We start from the raw sequence: 11,816 nt of genomic DNA, 5'->3' as shown, positions 1-11,816 counted from the left end.
TCCAGCTCCTCGCCGTGCAGTCTGCCTTTACAAGTGGTTGTGAAAGAGCGGCTGGTTCTAAAGAGCTCACTGAATTGTCTGTGAGGGTTCTCAGTCTTCCAGGTCATCGTAGTCTAAAGACATGCAGACGCTTTTCCTTCCAAGCTTCATAGACAGCTCACTGAATTCCAGTGCAGTGTCCTAGATATTCCACAATCAGCTGTAAGTGTGATTGTAAAGTGCGAGTGTTTAGGAACCACAGTGGCTCACACCCCATACAAAGCGGGTTCACCAAGTACATAACCTCAATCAGAGTTCAGACTCCTCTCACATTAACATCAGCAGAGGCTGTGTGTGCTGAGAGCTTCATAGCAGTGCTTTCTACTGCCGAGCAGGTCCTGTGAGCATGATGTGACCCAGGTGGTCCAGTACTTTTGTCCATATTTAACCTGAGCATTTTATCAGTCTTTGATCTTTTGTGCTATTTAAACTTTACTGTTTGTTACTACTCACACATATGTTCATTCAGTCGAACCAGCAGTTGTAAATAGTCATATTTACTAATATGCGCCACTATTTCTTTCCATCTATCCTCTTCTACTCATACTATGTGAGGGTCGCAGGGGGGGCTCGAGCTTATCCCAGCTACCCAGGGAATCTGATCCCACTAACTGGATGTTTTTGGACTGTGGGAGGAAGCTGGAGTACCCAGAGAGAACCCACACAAACATGGGGAGAACATGCAAATTGCACCCCGGGCTGATGGTGGAATCAAACTCAGGACCTTCCTGCTGTGAGGCAACAGTGCTAATTACCGCACCACCGTGCTGCCCGTTTTTCAGCCAGCAGCATGTGCCGGGTGCGTGCACTCGGGGCTGCTGAGCCCTCGGGAGCCCGTGTAGGGCCCCAATGTAGGTGAGGCAACGATTTCTTTAAATTGAATAAAAAAAAAAAAAAGAACCTGGCCCTGAATGGTGATGTTAATGTGACCTTGCTCATTGCAGTGTGCTGTTACAACTTCACTTTCTCAAGTATGACCACTAACCTATGGCACTGCACACTTGCAGCTGCTTCAGGAAATGGGTTTGTGTGCATGTGAGTCAGTCTCCAGGACTTGGTTTTGCTCTGACTGCATCAGCGGGAGTGGTAGTGCTGGCAGCACGGCGTCTCTCCGGCCGGGTGGGTGTCAGCCACAGAGATGAATAACCCTCTGCTCTCAGCCCACTAAGTAATCCAGCCAATGATGAATTGCTGCTCTCACTGACACCCAAATTGGAATCATTGGGTCCGGGAGCCAAAACTGGGCGAAAAAAAGACAAAAAACAGAGGGCCTCTGGCAGCGGCGTCTAGTCATCTGTTACCGTGTCGCTCCTTGAGGCCGCACCAGGTATTCCCCTCCCCTCTGTGTGCTCAAGGCCTTCAATAAATAGAAAAGACAAAGAACCTTTCAGAAATGTGTCACGCTGATTTCCTTCCGCATCGAAAGGGTGGCACCATCTCCCTTCTGTTTAGTTGTTGGATTGTTATGTGTCCAAGGCCCTTTCGAAGTGAAGAAAATGGTCACTTTAAAGGAATCTATGACCATCTAAATGTTGTTGTTTTTAAGTAAATAGATTTTGAGCTTTTACTGTAACATCCAAAAGTCTGTGTTTACGTCCTTCTGCCCTTTTCGCCTACATTCTACTAGCTGCTGAGTCTGTTGGCGGCGCATGTAAAACAAATCCCCCAACACAAGAAATGACTTAATGAACTTAATGAGGTTTTCTAATTACAGAGGGAAGTTAGCCCATGTCAAATGGGCCTTTTCTGCCTTCCTTGACATGGATTAAGAGCCAGGCTATTAAATCCAGCCCTACTTTATAACACAATCAGTCATATCTGCTGTAATTCTGGCCTACATTTTGACGCATTTGAATAGAATGAAGTTTGTATTTCTAGAGTAGACTAAAGAAGCCTGAGGCAGGAAATGAACCTCCTCTTGAAACCTTCTCAGGGACGGTGAGTGGGGAATAAAACAGGAACAGGATTGTGTTAGTGCCTAAATTATAAAGGCCGCTCCCCTCAGATGAAAAGGTTTGATATATGTTATTACTCTGTGTTATATCAAACTTAGGAGTTTGGACTTCTGCCATTAATTTCTCTACAAATCTTCTTTATTCTTTAGTTGTTGGTTTTTTGCATTGATGCCTTTTCGTTTTTTTTCCCTCTCTCTTCATTCTCCCTGCCTGTCTCTTCAACCGGTCCATGGCAGGGAAGATGATTTACTTTGTCATCATTAACACATCAAAAGAGCCAAGTGTGTATTTCAAAGTCATCTGATAACTGATACTCTTTAATGGCGCACTGGAACAGTAATTAATTTCAAAAACATCCCATTTATTTGTTCTGGAAGTGAGCGCTCCCGCCAAAGCGGCATAAATCCTGTCTGTTGCTGCAGCTCAAATTAATTTACGTGTTGCGTCTCCTTGCATCTTTTGAGAATTTAATTATCTCAGCAAACAGGCTCTGGGAGTGTTGAATATACATTCTATCGGCGGAGTTGTACTGGAGCCAGTGCAGCATACAGACATGTTGTTTCATTCTGACTCTCTACGCCTCCTCCCGTGTCATTCCAGGCGTCTGCTTGCCGCAAACATGGAGACGAAACTTTAAAAAGAAAAGAACAGATATAGCAGTGATAATGGTATTGAGCGTATTGCAGAGGCAGAATGTGAAAGCCACCCAGCAGGGCCATCTATTCGAGAAGATTAGAGCATCCCTGTTAGCACGGTTGATCCAAGTCGGTCCAGAACCGTCGGTGCTCGGGATTTTTGGGAAGCTTTTTTGAGAGCTTTTGAAAAATGGGAGCAAACCCACTTACATGACAGTCACCCTGTGATAAATGACAGACGGATACACACCAGTGATCACACGGTGACAGCCAGGGCTGACCTGCCTTGACCCTAGCACGGCTCGTCAGTTGACATTCAGAAAGGAGAACACTGCCGTTGCTATCTTTGCTGTCAGAGCCGAGGCTTTGAAGGTATTTATATATCTTAGAATAATGGACTGATCATGCTGGGATAAGGTAAATTGCTTCAGCTACCAGGTGTGTATGTTTGATTTTTGGGCTGTTTGGCAATCTGACATGAGACTTTTACATTTTGTAAATATAAGATCTTAAATTCCGTTAAAGTGATGCTTAATAAGCTTTAAGTCTAAAGGAACCGGGTCAGATTAAAAACAGTGGAACATCACTACATGTTATAAACTGTATTTAAAAGATGGACCTAGCTACAGCGATGTTACGCATTGGTTTGTGGACTCTGCATTGATTACTGTCACTGTGTTTTGTTCTGTTTTTGTTTCTAAAAAGCAGTTGTGAGTGTTAAGTCTGTTTTGCACAACTAATAAGTATGTATACATTAGAGGTGAGACTCAACAGATACCCCATCATATGATATTACTGCGATTTTTAACATTTTGTGATATGCTAGGTATTGCAAGGACATTTATTGCTATTTGCCACCTATTTCAACAGCAAACAATGTCTTGAAAGTTAAACTGTGTTAGTATCTGTTTCATCCAATAAGATACAGTTTTCTCACTTCCGTTATTTTTTGCAGTAAAATAAAATTGTCCAGCAAACCAACACTGTCACTAAAACCTGCCATAGATGGAGTCAGTCTGATATCAGTCTGATATCGCTCTGCAACTGAATGAGGTGACGCTGGCAATTTGATGCAATCTGTTTGTGATAATAACACAATCAGTTTTGAACAGTTGTTGAATATACTGTTGCTGTCTACATAGATGAAAATTCACATTAAAGGGAAATTCTGAGAAACTATTACATTTGCTCTCAGCAACCTTCCTGTTTTATAGGAAAGTAACCAGAATACAATCAGCTGGCAGCCGGTTTGCAGAAAGGTTGTGCTATCACTTTGCGATCAGAAGAGACTGTGGGAAACCTCCAAGCTCTGAGCAACCATTTAGTCACCGCAAGCTGCATAGGTCGCACAATGTGTAAATCACCAGGCAGCAAGCAAGTTGCTGTCCTACATTTAATAGTAGGACTGAGCTATTAGCTTGCATTGACTTAGGAGGAAGCTTTTTTAAGCTAGGTGTGTCCAGCTTTGAGCCGATATAATGCAAGTTTGTCCGGCTGTATCTCAGTATGGTGGTGCACGAGATGAGCAAGGTTGCCAGGTTCACAAGTTTTAATTTGATTTGTGTTTATGTAAATGGGGTAGTGCTATAGCGCGGGGGTTAGCACTGTTGCCTCACAGCAACAACATCCTGCTTTTGAATCCACTGGTCAGCTTTGGCCTTTCTGTGCACATGTTCTGTGTGTGGCTGCATGGGTTCTCCGACTTCCAAAGGCATACAGTGTTAATAGGTAACTCAAAAATTGGGTGTAGGTTTAAATGGTTGTCTGTGGCTCTGTGTTAGCCCTGTGGTAGACTGGTGACTTGTCCAGGTGTTCCCCCTGTGATGCAACCTTAAATAAACAGGTGAAAGAAAATGGATGTTTTTTATCTACATGGTATTTTTAGGTTTGATTTGGAGCAAAGGAATAAAGCTTGACTAGACTCGTCTAAATTGATAAACATATGTATATATATATATAAATCGAAAGATGCTCCCTCTCGCACACTGGGAAAGATATTTCAGGATGCTTCTCACATGAATTTTTAACTCCAAATCAAACAGAATGGAAGTCATCAACTTTTAAGTCGAGTTAGCAATACGCTGCGCTCCTACTCATTTTCTTTTATTGCTTATTGATTTTGCCTTTCTATTGGGTGGAAGACACTCCAGCGTGTTTCTGTAAACAAGTACGTTTCCTGTAGGCCCATTTTCTTCATCAAAGGGCAACTCGCATATGAAATCAGCTTTGACTGATTTACTGCAGTTGAAATATGGCAATAACAGAGTTACAGCTCCCTGTCATCTTTGTTTTGACAGACGAGGCTGGCACAGAACACACCGGCACATACAAACAGGCGGACAAACAGATACACATTTATGCACACAAAGTCAGCATGAGTCGTTGGGGATTTTCTCACAAATCGGCCCCCTAAAGGGAAAGAGGCCGGCATAAATCAGCTGGTGTCAGGGCTACAGACACCCACGGCTCCTTATCACCACGCGCAGGTGGACACACTCACAGATTGATAGGCAGATAGTCGGTCTGACAGGCAGGGCGACAGGCAGCCAGGTGGAGAAGCTTACAGAAGCAGGGCGCACAGGGTGGAGGCAGGCAGAGGGAGAGCAAAGGCATCAATACTGATCACAAATCTCAGACTTGATTCTGAGTTACTGATTCTCATTTTAAAATGTTTTCCATCATAACCTTTAACTACAGCTAACACAAATACAGCCTACAACCAGTTCAGTTTTTTTAAACCTTTAAAACAATTCCAGGAGCTGCTCAAATCAAAAACAAGTAAGAGTTCCTCAGTTGCGTTCCTCAACTGGTAAGGTATTCACCCACGAGGTAACTGGTAATTTGGGGCTGTAAAGCAGCTCCATGATTTGCAGGTGAGCCTGTGGGGAGAATATGCCACTAAGATCCCCATCAGATGTTCTGTTGGCTTCTTCCTCATGGGTGAGATGAAATACAATAATCACAGGGCTTTTCTAAACCTTCCAAATATTATTCTACTAAAGCTATTTCACACATTCTGCTCCATTTCCAGTGATTATACACAGGGCTGGTGTTCATCACGTGGGTCATGCAGCAGTTTGGCCACTTAGGAGGAAACAGCAGCCATCCTACTGCTGTTCCTGAGAGCTGATGTAAAGGTTTTTTATTTGTTCCTCCATCCTGATGGCAGGTTTACTGGAGTTTGGATTTCAGACATACACTAAAATGTTGCAGTTAGTCTCTGGTGGCTGCTGGTTTCACTTGATCCAAATGAAGTCCAGGAGTTATTGGAAAATGTTTTCTATCAGATGGACATATTATAGTGTTACTGATGAGTAACAGCCCAAGGCCAGACCTGCACACTTCCGGAAAAGTCAGCATACTTACTAGCTGTCCACCACATGCCCACTTGGAATTAAAGATGAACAGAAACACCTGAATGTCATGTACTAGTTGCTTCTGTTGCAGAGGTTTACGATTCTTCAAATTCAATAAAGAGCCCTGCAGAGCTGCAAATGGGGTGGGTAAGATTTTTTAACTGCTTTTTTCCTTTTTTAAAAGAAGGACGTGGAACACGCTGCAGTGTTTCTGCTCTTTTTCATGTTCGTGCCATAGATCTGCTGGGGGAAGGCACACAAGTCTTGATATGTAAAGAACGTGTTTGCAGCGGATTGAAACTGAGTAAAACTCTAACTTTCAGAGTTCTACACGCCTCTGTTTTTGTTAAAATACTACAGGCCTTCTCTCTGCTTAGCCAGAGAACTGCACAAACACTAAAAGCATCCATCATAACGCACATCAAGTTAGTGGAACACCAGAAAACAAGCAAACAAAAAACAATGTTGCAGAATGTAACATTAAATAGTTAGAGTAGTTATAAATAGTGTAACTATATAAAAGATAAGAAAACATTAGCAACAGAACGTACAAGGCATAAAAAAGCACATAACATAAAGATTAGAGCGAGACTGTAAAATGTCAATTTAAAAATGACAGAGTCATAAAAATAAAAGCGCTTCAGAATTATAAGACATTAAATATTGAATAATCACTGATGGGGGACAGGTTGTAGCAAAAGGTCAGCTATGCTTATATCGAGGGATGAAGGCAAAATGTGACTAAAACGATGCATAGATGCAAGTACAGGCTGGGAGGATACAGCACTCTCCTCTCTTTGATCCCCGTTGCTGTGTGGATGTAAACAGACAAAGGCTTGTATTACTGTCAGGGAGGATTTGGTGCACACTGTATCATGCAAAGCTATGTTGGGTAGCAGTGCAAAACTCCATTTGTTTCCACCCATCAGAGTCTACTGCAGCAATACTAAGCTGGTGTTCCATTTCATGGGCTTGTCTGTTTTGGGTCATGGACCAGAAGCGAAATGCTTTGCCTACACAGAGAGCGGATAACATCTCTGATCCCATTATTTACTCTGTTGAGGACTTACACATTCCCTGGCTTTTTCTTTTGGGAAAACCGCTTAAAGCTGGTTACACGAGGCAGAATTATTGCCAGAGTCTCTTTCTAGTAGTCACAAAACAAGCACAGTCTTGGAATGATTAAATGTGCGGCATCTCCCAGAAATAGCAGATTTCCACTTTTTAAAGAACGTGGAAATCACAGAGGTGTTTCACAGTAGACATTTCAGGGGAGAAAGAAATGCGAGTTTGATGACTTCTCATGCACAAAAATACCTTCTTTTTTACATTTTATTAGAGGCTTTGGAGTCACGGTCTCCTAGCAACCTTGCTTGGTGTCAAGGAGGTCCATCTGTGGACAATAATAATGAGTAATAGCTGCAGAAGTAAAAGTCAGGTATGTGAAGATATATTTTCAGTGAAGGTATAGGTCAGTTGAACCACACAAGCAAATAAAATAAACCAACGTAAGGCAGCAGAATGTTTTTGAAATGTAGCGTCATTCAAGCTTAAAGCATCAATGCAAAAAATATATAGTTTAGTATCTAAAGGTCTTTAAACAGATATGTAAAATTTGTGCCAATATTTGAATCATTTTCAAGGCTGTTCACAACGACCGCTGGACGAATGTGAACTTGTTTTTCCCACTAGTGTGTTGTAGCTGAAAACGTGCACTGGTACTGAATGTATACTGAAATGGAAATAGTAAAACAGTACTACTTTATCTCAGACACACAGTTAGATGCTGCTCCAGGTTAATAATCTCTCTGAGGTGATTTCTGTGCCTCCTAAGATGTTGTCCCAACTCTGCCAACAAGAGTTCAAAAAGTTCAGTCATAATAAAGCTGCAGCTCTTTTATCAAACCATGAAATTTCCCATAATTTCCAGTTCGTCCTTTTCTTGTTTAATAATCAGGACCAGCTGATCAGATCATGACTTGAGCTGAACTTCATTACGTTCATAGTGTTTTTGGGGTTTTTTAAGGATGTGTATGCACGCTGTATGCTCATCAACACTGACTTTTGGCTTCACTCGGCCCTCGGAGGTGTTGGCGCGCTGTTTAACTCACTGTATCGTCGCATCATGTCTTCTGTCTAAGTGGGCTATTACAACTGCTGACAAGTAAGTAACATTGACACCACGAGGCAGCATGCTCCTGGGAGATATTAGGTCGTGAGATTCTTGTAGATATTACTTTGACACCACCAACATTTCTGCAGCCGAAGCACATGCTCAGTTTGCGGTGGCACTCCCCAACAGCATCAGTCTCCCTTCCCAAAAGGGGAAAAATCAGCCTGGTCTCTGACGTTCCCACAATACCACCCACAAGACCCACCTTGCAAAGACCTTGAAATGCCAAAAGCTCAGTGTATATAGGGGAATAACAATGATCATCTTCAAATATGTAATTCAGACACATACATTTGAGTCTTGCATCTGTTCTGGCTTAATTAAATATTGACAATGATGCCGTCATTCTGTTTTTTGTTTTGTTTTTTGACCTTTCTCTTGTAACGAGAGACTGTGGGCAGGAAATCTACCTACACTCACACAAACATTACACATTACATTTCACTGCAGCTTCCCGCATTGCTGCCATCCAGCATTTAGGGAACTATTGTGGAGGCCCTTCCGAAAATAGATCAGCCTGCTGTAGCATCAAAAAGATGAAACGGAAATGAGCAGAAACACCAGTCTCCCCACCACGAGTCAGGTGTGCTGCACACTTCAAAGTCAAAGGGAGTCGTGAATGCGGCACAAATGAAGCCTCCGGTACGCCGATTCAAACTTCCACATCTCGATAATGACCTCACTCTCCTACACCATTACTCATCATTCATTGAGCTCCGGCTGAGGTGGGAAGGTAGCGCTGGCTGGTGGATTCAAGGCTGGCAGAAGGTGATGGGGGGCGGGAGCGCCGCGTGAGTTAAAAGCAATTGGGAGCAATTTGAATACAACTTAATAATCTCTTTTATTTTCTTGTGACGTTTGCCTCTCTTCTCTGTTTGCCTTAAGGAGCTCTTTTCATATTTAACCTAAATATACTGTGATTGCGGCTCGAGACTTCAGTTTGGTGTTACTCTAGCACAGATTTTCAGTCTCAATGCTTCATCTCAGCCTGCAAAGATGATAAGCTCTTTTTTAAGATCTAACTATGCATATATAACCATGAATAAATGGACAAATTTAGTCAAAAGCCTGTTTCTATGCACGACTAGCTGTTAGTTTGCAGACCAAAAGCAGGTGGATCATCGAGAATTTTCACATAGCAGGTTTGTGAGTTTTCATTTAGTTTAAGCTATCTGTGAACTCTTCTGGAAACACCGATGAGAAAGCTTCTGGTCTGATCTCCCAAAGTCAATCAGAAGCACTGCATTAAAAAAATTAAAAGAAGATGTTATTTTCCTGTAAACACTCACAGATTTAACTGATTTCCATCAGTTAATGGTGGTTTAAAGACTGTGAAGCCGACAATCACAGGTTCCTCAAAGTGTCACAAACCCTTTGTGAACAGTGCAGGGGAGGGGGGACCCAGTAAAAACACCCATGCAGCCACACAGTGGGTAGGTGTTGGTGAACTGTGGGGTTGTGTGGGCAGGGCAACCCTACACTTACCACTGGATATGACCACACAGGCCCCACAGCAGTTTTGCCCCTATATGGGGTTTCTGTTGGCAAGCCCACTCTAGGCTAGCTCTAAGAAAACTCACGTGGACTCTAAATATGCTAGGCCATGTGGTGTCCATAGAAGGTTTGCTTTTCTGGGTTTTTTGTGGGGCATTCATGGTTGGTTTGCCAACAGAGAACCCTTATTGGACCCATGCTGGTTATTGTCATGATGGTAGGCTTGCCTGTAGAAACCCCATATAGGAAAAGCAAAGGGCAAAACTGCTGTGGGCCCTGTGTAGGATAGGTGTGGGTTTGCCCTGCCTACACAGTCTCACAGTTCATCAACACCTACCCACCATGGGCCCGCACAGGCATGTTTGCTGGTACATTATTTATAATAAGTAAACAACCAATGTGGCTATTATTTAGAAAGATGACTGGTAAAATACAAAGCTAAACTGGATCTTGCCTTTTCAAAGACAGACCAACATGATTGATTCGATTTAAACGTTTGTTGCCCCTTTTCTGGATTGAGTGGCTCCATGGTTTGAGCCCGGTGCTACCTGCTGTGGTAACCCCTTGTGAATATTTTTATTTTAATAATTATTTATTTTTAGCAACATACTGGTAAATGGTAAATGGACTGGTTCTTATATACTGATTTTATACTCTAATTGCACTTTATGTAACATCCCTCATTCTCCCATTTACACCCACTTCAAGCACTTCCTATCCAACATTAAGAACTTGAGGTTGGTATCTTGCCCAAGGATCTTTGGCATGCAGATTGTAGCAGCCAGGATTCAAACCACCATCCACCTGCTCTGCCTCCTGAGCTACAGCCCCTCCATTCTGGTCCCAGGTTTGTTGTAGCGAAGTCTCCTTGAGAAAAGCGTAATTGTTGGTGATGTTAAATTTGCAGCCCAACAGCACAGTGGAATCTGTATATCTGTAGAGCTCGATGGATACAGGATTTTTGAGACTGATGCAGATATTTGTTGATTTAAATATTAAAACTAGCGTGCTGTGGGGTTTATTTCACTAACAGTGTATCCAACAAATCTGTCTTTCAATTTAGGTGAGTCATCCCTAATGCATGCTTGTAATATTTGGTAACTTCAGCACTTCCCGATCACATTCAAATATCGTTAGCTTCATAGCATAAGTGCCTAAGTCATTTTTTTGTGATGACATAGGCAGACGGACAGGATGATGCAGCAGTGGTAGGGGAGTAAAGTTAGGCAAAAATCTCAATTTGACCAAAAAATGACTTAGGCACTTATGCTATGAAGCTAACGATGTGTCCAGCTGTCAAAAATCTGACGCAGAGGCTTCAAATGAGCCACGTCCATCTTTTATATACAGTATGTTGTTCTTTAACCTTCTGCTACAGAAAACTGAATGTCTCTGTTTCAGCTGTTGGTCAGCAAAAGAAGCTATTAGAAGACGTTGCCTCGAGTTTCAGTGTGCTTTCTTGGTAATTTACTGTGATGTTTAATTTACATAATTATTGGCTGATTAATTGATAATATAAGTTGCAGTAATTGTTTTGTTATGTAAATAACGAAGCAGCTTTTGAAGCTGTTAAGTATTTCCTGTCGCAGCTTAGCTCAGAAAGCGAACCAAAGAACCTCTCCTCTGTGGCTCGTGACCTTTGCTTCACGTCAGGAGGACATCACTGTAAATCTGAGGGAGAGTTACGGTTTTAAAGCCCGGCGATGCTGAAGATACTCGGCTTCAGTACATGAGGACAGAGAGCACTAAGGATTATGTTTCATGATGACACAAGTACATACATCTCAATGGCACCAAATCAAAGAAAGACAGCAAAAACCTTTTAGCGTGTCTGCGTGCCACATTATACCACTCCATTATTCAGCACGCTTCCTAAGAACTGGTCTCAGTTCAAGAACTGAATATATCTCCCCTTGTTCTCTTCATTTCTGCTTGACTGTACATCCATTTCATGTGAAGGCTTTCATTTCTTTTCTTTTTAAACCAGCTGTGCATTAAACCAGCTGCACAATGATGTTTGCATGAATGCCACACACAAATCATTTGTTGGAATTAAGCATGTTTTCTCTCCAGAGCCTCTAAATGCTCCAAACAGTGAACAATGTGCGTTTCTACAGTGTATGGGGGATTTTTACCTTAATGTCTCAATTTAGATTTTACAACA

The sequence above is a fragment of the Pundamilia nyererei genome, unplaced genomic scaffold, assembly GCF_000239375.1.
Source record: "Pundamilia nyererei isolate P.nyererei 1_Seehausen unplaced genomic scaffold, PunNye1.0 scaffold00355, whole genome shotgun sequence".
In the NCBI taxonomy this organism is placed as follows: domain Eukaryota; kingdom Metazoa; phylum Chordata; class Actinopteri; order Cichliformes; family Cichlidae; genus Pundamilia; species Pundamilia nyererei.
The sequence above is the reverse complement of the archived record's forward strand: the minus strand, read 5'-3'. Positions refer to the sequence as shown.